The sequence below is a fragment of the Balaenoptera acutorostrata genome, chromosome 14, assembly GCF_949987535.1.
Source record: "Balaenoptera acutorostrata chromosome 14, mBalAcu1.1, whole genome shotgun sequence".
Taxonomy (NCBI): Eukaryota; Metazoa; Chordata; class Mammalia; order Artiodactyla; family Balaenopteridae; genus Balaenoptera; species Balaenoptera acutorostrata.
This window is the reverse complement of record NC_080077.1, coordinates 48,492,409-48,503,572: the sequence shown is the minus strand read 5'-3', so window position 1 is coordinate 48,503,572 and position 11,164 is coordinate 48,492,409.

Below are 11,164 nucleotides of genomic sequence, written 5' to 3'. Positions count from 1 at the left end.
TTACTAAGGACAAGGGATTAATACCATGAGAAGAGAACACACACAAATGCATAGTCATACCTTGAAGTTTTGGAGTTAAGTTCAATTTCCATAAAGATGAGAATCAGTTAAGTTTGAATATGAGAGCATACGATTAAAGCAATCTGATTATTTTAAGGAAGGGATTTAATTACAAAGTCATGTTTATAAATTTGGCTTTTCACTTATTTATTTTTGCCAGTTCTTTCACCCTCCAAGTATATTTTTCATATTGGGAAAAGTTAAACTCTAATCTGTGTCCTCTAAAGAGTTTTGCTAATCTTTCATCCAAAGATTGGGGGAAAGGAAATAAAGTAATGTTTATTTGGGTCTAACATGTGCAGGTAATTTGAGAATACTTTATTTAATGTAAAGGTTTTATATAACATCACTATTAGTTCTGAGAATGGAAGTGGTCACTGATTTCTGCATTTAAACATTAATATGATTAGGCTTTTTGCTAGTTATATTTTCTTTGGTTTTGCTGAAATTAAGCCAAAACAATGTATATTTCATTATTTTAGAATTCCCTTTTTTGTATTAGGACATATGCTGTGATTTAAAAAAAATATATCCAGTGGTTAATGATATGTTTCCAAAACAGACTTGTAGGCCTGATTTTGTCAAGAGCTACACATGTGGTGCACATCTACCCTGATTTCTTGGACAGTCAGAGAGATGCATGGCCACAAGCAGTTGTAGTCTTGCCAGGACCTTAAGGAACTTATGGTGAAATCTTGCATTGATTATAAGAATTGATGTCTCTGGCTTTCAATTTTCCTGAATTTAGGATTTTTATGCAGTAAATTTATATCAGTCTTTCAAAATTATCAGAGGATTCCTGAGATTTCTCTTGGCCATAAAAGTTTCAGTAACCCTGTATGTTGGCTGTATTCATTTTACATGTCAGTTTTCCCAACTATGCCATTAGGTTTTTTTTTTGGTGGGGGGAGGCTATTGCCTAAATCAAAATATTTTATTATTAAAAATAGCATAACTTCATGCTAATGATTCTTAAAAGGCTTCATACTCTGAGTATACAGAAACTCATTTAACTTTGGATTGTGTGTTCATAGCCATTCAGTTAACCTAACCAAACACAAAGGTAGGTCAGAAATTATTTTAGAAGAGGTTCATTTGATTACAAGTAACCGTAATCTATTCGAGTTACTTTAAGCAAAAATGGGGACTTTATTGTTAGGATATTAAACTATCTCCTAGAACCCAAGGGCAGAAAGTGCTATCAAGTCTCAGGAGAGATGAGACAGGAAACTATAGAGTTGCCAGCATCTAACACACTTATTGTCTCAATCTCTTTTCCACTGAGACCACATGGTCTTTTGCCTGTTATTCCCTGTAAAACTAGTTCTTTCTCCAGTTCTCTGCAGAATGGTTCTCTGTGCTTTTTTGTGTGTACATGGCAGACACATCCAGTTTCACATCTCTGTAGCTCATTAAAACCTTATTTCCACATGTTGAAACTTACTAGGTGTGGGAATAATGTATTAATATGCATAGTTTTAAATTAGAGCTCTATGGTAGAGTTTTATTGTCCATTATAGAGAAGACGTTTTTAAGTTTAGAGAAGATGAAATTTGTGATGAAAATGTTAACAGTAGTGGTGAGTGTGATGAAATCAGCCACATGCCTTCAGATAGATGTGAGGACAAAATGAATGAACCGGCCTGAATCTTATTTATTGTCATAAAATACCAAGTGAAAAGTAATAATTCTGACAATGTGATGAAAATTATTTGAAATGTGAATGTTTATTACTGGTAACAGAGTGAACATACTCCATTATGTTTGAGGACGCTTTCAAATTCTAGTATAAATCCACCAAGCTCAAGTTCAATTTTGAAACAAACAATGAACACCAGGAAATACTATAGAATTTTTCTTCACCAAGTAAAAGGACAGTCAAGTCTCCTGATCAGTCATGCACAATATGACCAGGATGAAAATGCAAAATCCACAGTAGCCTCATTTATAGTGTAACATATAAGTAAAGGCAACAGCTGCTAACTCTGATAGGCCATAAGTTCAATAAAAACTGGAAATAAAACATCTGTCCTGTTATCCTGTTGTAGTTTTATTTATCTATTTATTTTTTGTGGGACTGTAGATTATTAAAAACTAGCATAACCTTTAAAGGCAATTAGTTAAAACTGCTGCTTGATCTACATTTACAAATATTATTGGTGAGACACATAAAAACTTCTAGGAAATAAATGTTGGAAAAGATGACGATCTGGGGGTTTTATAAAATAGCACAGATTGTGGTAATGTTATAACTATGGCCCCAAATAAGCTTTTATGCCAGAAAGTCATTGTAGACTGATGGATGCACTTATGTTGTGAACTCAGCTTTATATGTAATATTTTTCTTTCAAACAGAAGTGAACACAAGGGCATCCGTTAAAATATGTTGTTTTGCTAAACTTGACAATTCATGCAACTGAAGAAGAGAATTTTAACCCAGCAGTAAGTTTGTGATGAACTACAACATACAAAGTAGATTGTGAGTGATTTGAATCCTCTGCTTAGAGATGTTTCTCTGGATTCAAGTGGGCATACCCAGAACAAAAACAAACTCTACTCCCTGTGCAAGTTCAAGTGAGCTCTCCCTCCTTGAAAAACTAGGGAGATTTTCAAGAGCACTTATTGAGGTTGTTAAATTTATCAGTCATGATAGGTAGGCCCATACATCTTGGACTTTCTTCTCAAAGTGAAGTAACTATGGTTAGTGTTTTCTCAGAAAGTCCTCTCTTGTCTAGATTGTCTGAGGGACTTCACATTTTTTTGGAGGAATGAGATCATATGACATCAGTGTCTTGCTTTGAAAATTCTAATACCCTGAGATTTATTTGCTTATTTGAACAACCAAATATTTATCTTTTCAAAAGATGCAATTTTATCAATAATTACCATGGAAGATGTAATTGCAATAATCACAGAACTGGATCAGTGGACTACTTACCTTGATCAAGATGAGTTGAATGCCTGTGATTATTTCTGAACACCTTGGTTATAAAGTTATCCAGGGGCACTATACTAAAGGATAGTTGTTTTAAACACTCCCAAGAAGTACTAAGAAATGCCTGATAAACTTTCTAATCACTTTTCTTAAGAAGACTACATTCATGAGTGGCTAAGAAGCAGATTTTGTTTTCACCTTTTTAACCCAAACTTGACACATTCAGAAGAGATTCAAGACATTGTTTTGGTTTGTTGAATGACAGTCACACCATTTTGGTTAGGAATGATTTCTCAGTGTCCAACCCTATCAGAAAAGTCAGTTCAATACCTTCTACAATTTTAGAACACACACACATGAGATGAAATTCTCAATGATAAGTCACAACAAAACTAAAAATGAGATTGTCACATTGATATAAAATTTGAATGATTTCAAGCCGTTATCCTTTCATTCCTGCCTAATCTTAAATTGTTTTATTCTTATCATTGAGGAAATTATTTTGAATTCTGTTTTAAAATTAATTAGATTCAATATTACATGCATTTATTTATTTTATACTTTAATTTCTATTTGATAGCATCATTTTTCATCTTATTTATTTTTATAGTTATAGTCTATTTATAACAAGTAATAGTGATTTTTCAGTTCCATAGCAATAGTTTCTTTATAAAATAAGCATGTTAAAGGTAACTTCATTTGTAGAAAAGTGTAAGCAAATGCCACTCAAGTGCTGATATGACAAAAATCATGAAGATAGAAATATAAAACACTGCAGTTTTGAAAACACTGGTAAAGATTTTTAATTCATGAATATTTCCTGACTGCCAGATTTACCTGCTGTAACAGTTTGGGAGAAATGGCAAGAACTTTGGAATTAGGCAGGTGGTGGTTCAAATCTCAGCACAGCCACAAATTAGCAGGGTTTATCTTGGCAAGTTACTTAGACACTATGAGCCTCAGTTTCCCCATTTGTAAAATGGGTATAATGATGATTAGTTTCAAGAGGGTTGCTGTGATAATTAGAATTAACGTATGTTAAAGTACCCTGGTTCAATAAGTGCTAGCTATTTTTCAGGCAGTTAAGAAAACTTTACTTAAAAAGTGTATTTAAAAAACTCAAATTTAATATGTTTGGTATCTATATATTCACTTTCTAAAAATTGAAGTATAGTTGATTTACAATGTTGTATTAATTTCTGCTATACAGCAAAGTGTACATACATTCTTTTTTATATTCTTTTCCATTATGGTTTATCACAAGATATTAAATATAGTTCCCTATATATTCACTTTTTTTTTTTAAACATCTTTATTGAAGTATAATTGCCTTACAATGGTGTGTTAGCTTCTGCTTTATAACAAAGTGAATCAGTTATACATATACAATATGTTCCCATATCTCTTCCCTCTTGCATCTCCCTCCCTCCCACCCTCCCCATCCCACCCCTCTAGGTGGTCACAAAGCACCGAGCTGATCTCCCTGTGCTATGCGGCTGCTTCCCACTAGCTATCTATTTTACATTTGGCAGTGTATATATGTCCATGACACTCTCTCTCCCTGTCACATCTCACCCCGCCCCCTCCCCATATCCTCAAGTCCATTCTCTAGTAGGTCTGTGTCTTTATTCCCGTCTTGCCACTAGGTTCTTCATGGCCTTTTTTTTTTTTTTTCCTTAGATTCCGTATATATGTGTTAGCATACTGTATTTGTTTTTCTCTTTCTGACTTACTTCACTCTATATGACAGACTCTAACTCCATCCACCTCATTACAAATACCTCCATTTCATTTCTTTTTATGGCTGAGTAATATTCCATTGTATATATGTGCCACATCTTCTTTATCCATTCATCTGTTGATGGACATTTAGGTTGCTTCCATGTTACAAAGCTACAGTAATCAAGACAGTTTGGTACTGGCACAAAAACAGAAATATAGATCAATGGAACAGGATAGAAAGCCCAGAGATAAACCCACACACATATGGTCACCTTATCTTTGATAAAGGAGGCAAGCATATACAGTGGAGAAAAGACAGCCTCTTCAATAAGTGGTGCTGGGAAAATTGGACAGATACATGTAAAAGTATGAAATTAGAACACTCCCTGACACCATGCACAAAAATAAACTCAAAATGGATTAAAGACCTAAGTGTAAGGCCAGACACTATCAAACTCTTAGAGGAAAACATAGGCAGAACACTCTATGACATACATCACAGCAAGATTCTTTTTGACCCAGCTCCCAGAGAAATGGAAATAAGAACACAAATAAACAAATGGGACCTAATGAAACTTAAAAGCTTTTGCACAGCAAAGGAAACCATAAACAAGACCAAAAGACAACCATCAGAATGGGAGAAAATATATTCACTTTTTAATGTAAGAATTAGCAAAATAAAAGACTAGCTGCAAGATCTCCTCTACATTTTAGAAAGCCTTTAGAATGAGATAGGTGAGTCAAATGTCATAAAAAAACGTTAGGACAGTGGAAAGTGAATAAGGTTTTAAGAGTGTCCTCCCATAGGACTTAAAGTATGATGTAATACTTAGGTTAGCTGTGATAATCAATTGCAGGATAATCAATCCTGCAGCAGGACCCAGTGCAGTTGAACACTTGCACTGTCAAAAGTAGCCCCCTGCCACTTCATCTTTTTTAAAAAAAATGAATTTATTTATTGATTGATTTTGGCTGTGTTGGGTCTTCATTGCTGTGCGTGTGCTTTCTCTAGTTGTGGTGAGCGGGGGCTACTCTTTGTTGCGGTGCGTGGGCTTCTCATTGCGGTGGCTTCTCTTGTTGCGGAACACGGGCTCTAGGTGCACAGACTTCAGTAGTTGTGGCACGCGGGCTCAGTAGTTGTGGCTTGCGGGCTCTAGAGCTCAGGCTCAGTAGTTGTGCCGCATGGGCTTAGTTGCTCCGCAGCATGTGGGATCTTCCCGGGCCAGGGCTCAAACCCGTGTCCCTTGCATTGGCAGGCAGATTCTTAACCACTACACCACCAGGGAAGCCCTGCCACTTCATCTTAAAGCAAAGTGTGCCCCATTAACAAATTCTTCCAGTACTCAAAGAACTCCTGGTCACTCTTCATATTTTTTATTTTTAAATACATATATATAATTATGTATATGTGTATATATATACAAATGTATGTATTCAAATAGGTTTTCTCTAACCTTCAAGGCAATTGTGCAATATAAAAGAGAAAGGTGAAGCAAAGTAACTTGAAAAAAATGGGTTCCAATAGAAACAAAAAATTCAAGAAATGGAAAAGAAATTAAAGACAAAAAAACCCCAGCATATATGTACCCTGATTATTAGAATCAGAGAGATTTAAGAGGATTTTATAACCACAGAAAAAGAACAACATACTATGAAATAGTATTTTTAGAGACCAAGATGAGCTATTGGCAATTTAAAAATGTGCTTGCCAAAATTAGAAAAAAAGAAATAGAAGATAACATTTGGGAAATCAGTTCGAATGTAGTACAAAAATAAAAGAAAATATAAAAGGTGTAAAAATCTCAAGCTAGGATCCAATATCTGAATAGTAGGAGTAAAATAAAAGGAGAGTGAAGAACTAGAAGAGAGAAAACTATAAAAGAAATAATGCAAAGACATTTTTCAGAGTGAAAGGAGATGTATCATAAATGTTAAAAGGGCCAGTGTACTACTGAGCATAATAAACTAAAAAGACCTATATCTAAACACATCAGTATGAAGTTTTAGAACCTCAAGGATAATAATAAGATATTTTAAAATTTTTAGGGAGGAAAAGGAAGTTAAGCTACAAAGGAAAGACAGCCTGGTCTAAGACTTTTCATTTACATTATGGTGATAGAAAAATAGAGGAATGATGCCTTCAAAGACTGAAGACAAATCTTTTCCCATCTAGAATCCTAAACTTACCTAGAATACTATTCAAGTGTTATGGCAGAGTATAGCCATTATCTGATTAGGAAAATTAATACGCCAGATACCCTTTCTTCAAAAATCTGAAAATGCACATTAACAAAATAATGGTGTCATCTAAGAAAAAGAATGACTCAGGAAACAATTTCTACATCAGAAAAGAATAAAAGATAAGAAGAACCAGCATTAGTGGCGTATGGCAGCTTAGAGGGCAAGCACTCAAGATTGCAGAGGGTTGGAGCTGGTGGGAAAGAGGTCCTGAGGAAGAAGAATGAGACTTTATAGAATTAACAGTAAGATGGAGAACTTGGAAAAAATTGAGGAAAAAATGTAGGCATAAAATTTTATGATCAGCCCTTCCCCAGTTAAAGTATGGAATAATTAGGGGCAGAGACTAAGCAATGAGGAAAATAGGTCTCAAAGGGCTGAAATCTAGATGCCGAATGCTAACTTATGTGGTCAAATTAGACCAATAATGAGACTACCATCATGTTGGACCAATCGCTTTCTGAGGAACAGCTATCAGTTTCATACCAGAATTGATTCCAGAAGCACACCCATAGTCTCTTTCCCTGAGGAAATTACAATCTGGTAGAAAATCAAGATACAAATGAGATAATAACTGTTTGCTTCCAAAATTCAGTGGTGACCCCATGTAGAGCAGAGCTTGGCCTATGGTCCACATATACAGAGCACATTTGCAGAGCTGAGGGGGACTCCCCTGTGGCAGGCCAAAACTTATGAACTAAGCTCTCCCTTTGGCCACTCCTGTCCTCAATTTAAAGCAATGTAAGCATGGAATAAAGACTGAGGTACATCTCCTCTTGTCCCTGGAAATAACTGCTTTGCTATTACAGGTCTCATTTTCCTTTCAATGCCAGGTTTAACTGCCCTGACTGCAACAAAGGCAATTCCTCTGCCAGGGTCTTCATCAGTCTAGTTCCTGGAGAAGCAACAGTTTAGGAGCTGAGTCCAGCACTCTATCTCATGGGGCACCAGTTTGGCTCCCTATAAAGAGATAAGGCCTTCTGACATTTCAGACTCTGCTTTACCCTAGCTCAGTGCCTCTGTCTTTCTCCTCCCATTTTCTCCACGTTCTTTTTATGATATAGACTGATTGTCCTTTAACATATATCTTCATACTACTTGTTCTTCCTTCTATCTTTTCTTGACTTGGTCTGCTTCTCCAGACTGACATAATTTCAACCTATGCTATTTGTTCCTCCTTCCTATTTTGTCGCATGTCTTCAGCTTTATTTGTCTTGCCCTTCTCTGTCCTGCCTTGTTTTTCATTCATTCATTCAGAAATATTAGGCACTGCAGTAGGATTGGGGATAAAAAGTGAAAATGGTCCTTGTTCTAAAAGATTTCACAAATCTTATGGGGGACAATTAAGTGGAAGAGTAGAAGATGTAAGGCCTTCAATCGCAGTACAATAAAAGTGTTTTGGAAATGCATAGATCTTAGTACAAGAATAGCACAAACCAGTTTTCCCTGCTGCTTAGATAAAGCTTTCCTGAGGAAATACAGAGTGAGCTGGATTTTGAGGGATGAGTAAGAGATTAATAAAAGAGGGCCTGGGATAAGAAGGGAAAGTTATTCTAGGTGAAGGGAATAGAATATACAGAGTTGCAAAATGAGCTACTCTATATCTGTAGTTACCTCTAGCTATATTTGATTCTTCTCTTCTTGGGAAAGCACCAGGAATACCAGCATCAGCACCTCCATTGCTGTGTGGTGGAGTGGTCAAAAGAAATTTTCTGAACAGCTCTTACATTGGATAGGAGAGCTTACATCAACTCTCATTGAGACTCCCCCTTCTTCAACCTCTTCTTCCAGAATTTCTCAGGGTACCATCTTATTCCCAATATGGGCAATGGTGAAATTTGTAAACAAACTCATCTTTTCAAATATTAAACAGATTATTTGTAATGAAAGACATTAGAGGGATTTTTAAGCCTATAGTTTGAGAGGTTCAAACAATAGTCTTTGAGGGCAACTTACCAAACGCATTAGAGAAAGTCATTTGGAAACCTCTTTACTGCTTTCAGAAACAAGAGAATTGAACTTCTCTTTTGCAGCCAATTCTCTGCAGCCACACACACACACACACACACACACACACACACACACACACACACACATAAAGGTTTACTAACACTCTTTCTCCTGAGAACACTATCTACTGTGAACAGTGCCAACAGCTGAAAGCATCGAGCCTGCCCTCGCGCTGTGAGAACACGGCTCTCTCCCAGGGTTTTCCCAGATGCTCATTAAAATCCAATGAGTACTCCACAAGGATGTGTTGTTTAGTCCAACATCATAGCTTTCAGGAAGAAAAGAATTTCAACTCGGTGTGGGAAGATGGACAAAGTCGAACACCATGGTAACTGGGTCAAATTAACTCTTTAAATAGGAGCTACCAGCAAACGAATGGCTGCTGACCACGCAGAGCCATTGAAAGCATTACAGCTTAACTTCTGCCCTTTGGAAATTTTGCTCTTCCCCAAACTCCACAGCGCTCATTTCCCTTACTCCCTCAGTCTCTGTGGCTTTTCCCTTTTGCTCTTCTTTCCCCATCTCAGTAACTGATTGATGTTTTACTCCTATCAGATTGGCCTCTCTGGAATATCTCACAGATCTAGAAAACACGTTTACTTCTTTCAGAACTACCGTACCCGTAAACTGGAACCACTTCTTCCCAGGCTTATATCACACATGGGAAAGAGCCACTTGCCTAACATTCTTGTCAAACAACACACATTATCACCAGAATGCTTCGTTTTTTTGCACAGCAGAAGTCTTGGGGAGATGGGTAGAGAGGAGGGCACTAAAAATAGTTGTGCCCTGCTCTAAGTTGGATACTTACTTTATATGCTGTTATAATTTTTTCTGCTTTATTTGTTTTATTGCTCAAATTGTTCCAGCTTTGGCCACTGAGCAATCCTTCTATTGGCTCCTATATACCTCTGACTCACTTCTATCAATGTCAGTTTATTTATTTATTTTCCACTCCCTTACTATCTAGCATTACAAGATGCTCCAGGCTCATCTTGTAGATTTCTTGCCCCAGTCCTAGAACCAGCCATTTCTTCAGGGATACCTGGTCCTTTTTTATTAGAAAATAGTATTAGAAACCAAAATCTGAACACTAGATGCTCAGTAATTTTAAGAGTTTAAAAGAGTCCAGAGACTAAAAGTTTTTTAACTGCTGGGCTCTTCTAGTACAAGAACCACTTAAAAATTATGAATAATTAACCTATATGGATGTATGGGAGGAAGTAGTGTATTGAAAAGAGTACACAGTTGGGCTTGAGTCTAAGCTCTATGCCTTAGGGACAGTGTAAGCTTGTATAACTTAACCTACCCTTCTAACTAATTCCTCAAGCTCACTCAAACTTGACAAATGAGCTTTCACTTCTTTGTATTTTCCCAAAGCATAATAAGAAAATCTTATGACAAATATCAAGCAGCGAGTTATATACATGTATATTTTTTAAAATAAAATACTTCTACTTAATGATATTTCATGATCTATAGTAATTATTTACTCAGGCACTATGAGTAATTTTAATCCATTATATCATTTAATTGCTGCAGCGATGCTATGAAGTTTGTAATATTCTTACTCTCATTTTAGAGGTAAGTAAACTGAGGCTCAGTTAGGTTAAGTTAAAGTAGAAAGAGCCTAACAGTGTGGCAGGTGCATATCTGGTTCTAATTAATGTTATTTCTCTTGTCTTCTTCGAAATATGTAACAAAAAATTGTTAAAGAGTAAACTTTTGGCCTGTCTCACAGGCCAGGGAGTTGCTTACCATATCTTACTCTTGCCAGGGTGCCTTACAGAGTCAAGCATGCTGTGGCTTACTTAGTGAGTCTGCTGGCTAGAGGCCATTCTCTTCTTGCTAAAGTTAAAGTGGCCTATATATAAGTGGCCTCTGCCCGAGCTGGTACAACAAGGACATAAGTAACAATAACCACCAAAATAACAATATAATAGTAGTTGAGATTCTATTCTGTGTCAACCACTGTGCCAAACATTTAATATTCATCATCTTCTTACATTGTCACCACCAATATTTCATGTCTTAACTATTTTTTTAGGTGAGAAAACTGAAGCTCAGAGTGATTAATTTTATTTCCCAAAGAGATACAAATTGTAAATGGCAGAGCCAGTGTTCGAAGCCAGGACTGTGTGATTTTCAAACCCATTTACTTAACATTATACAGGGAAGAACAGCAGTTGCTGGTAACAG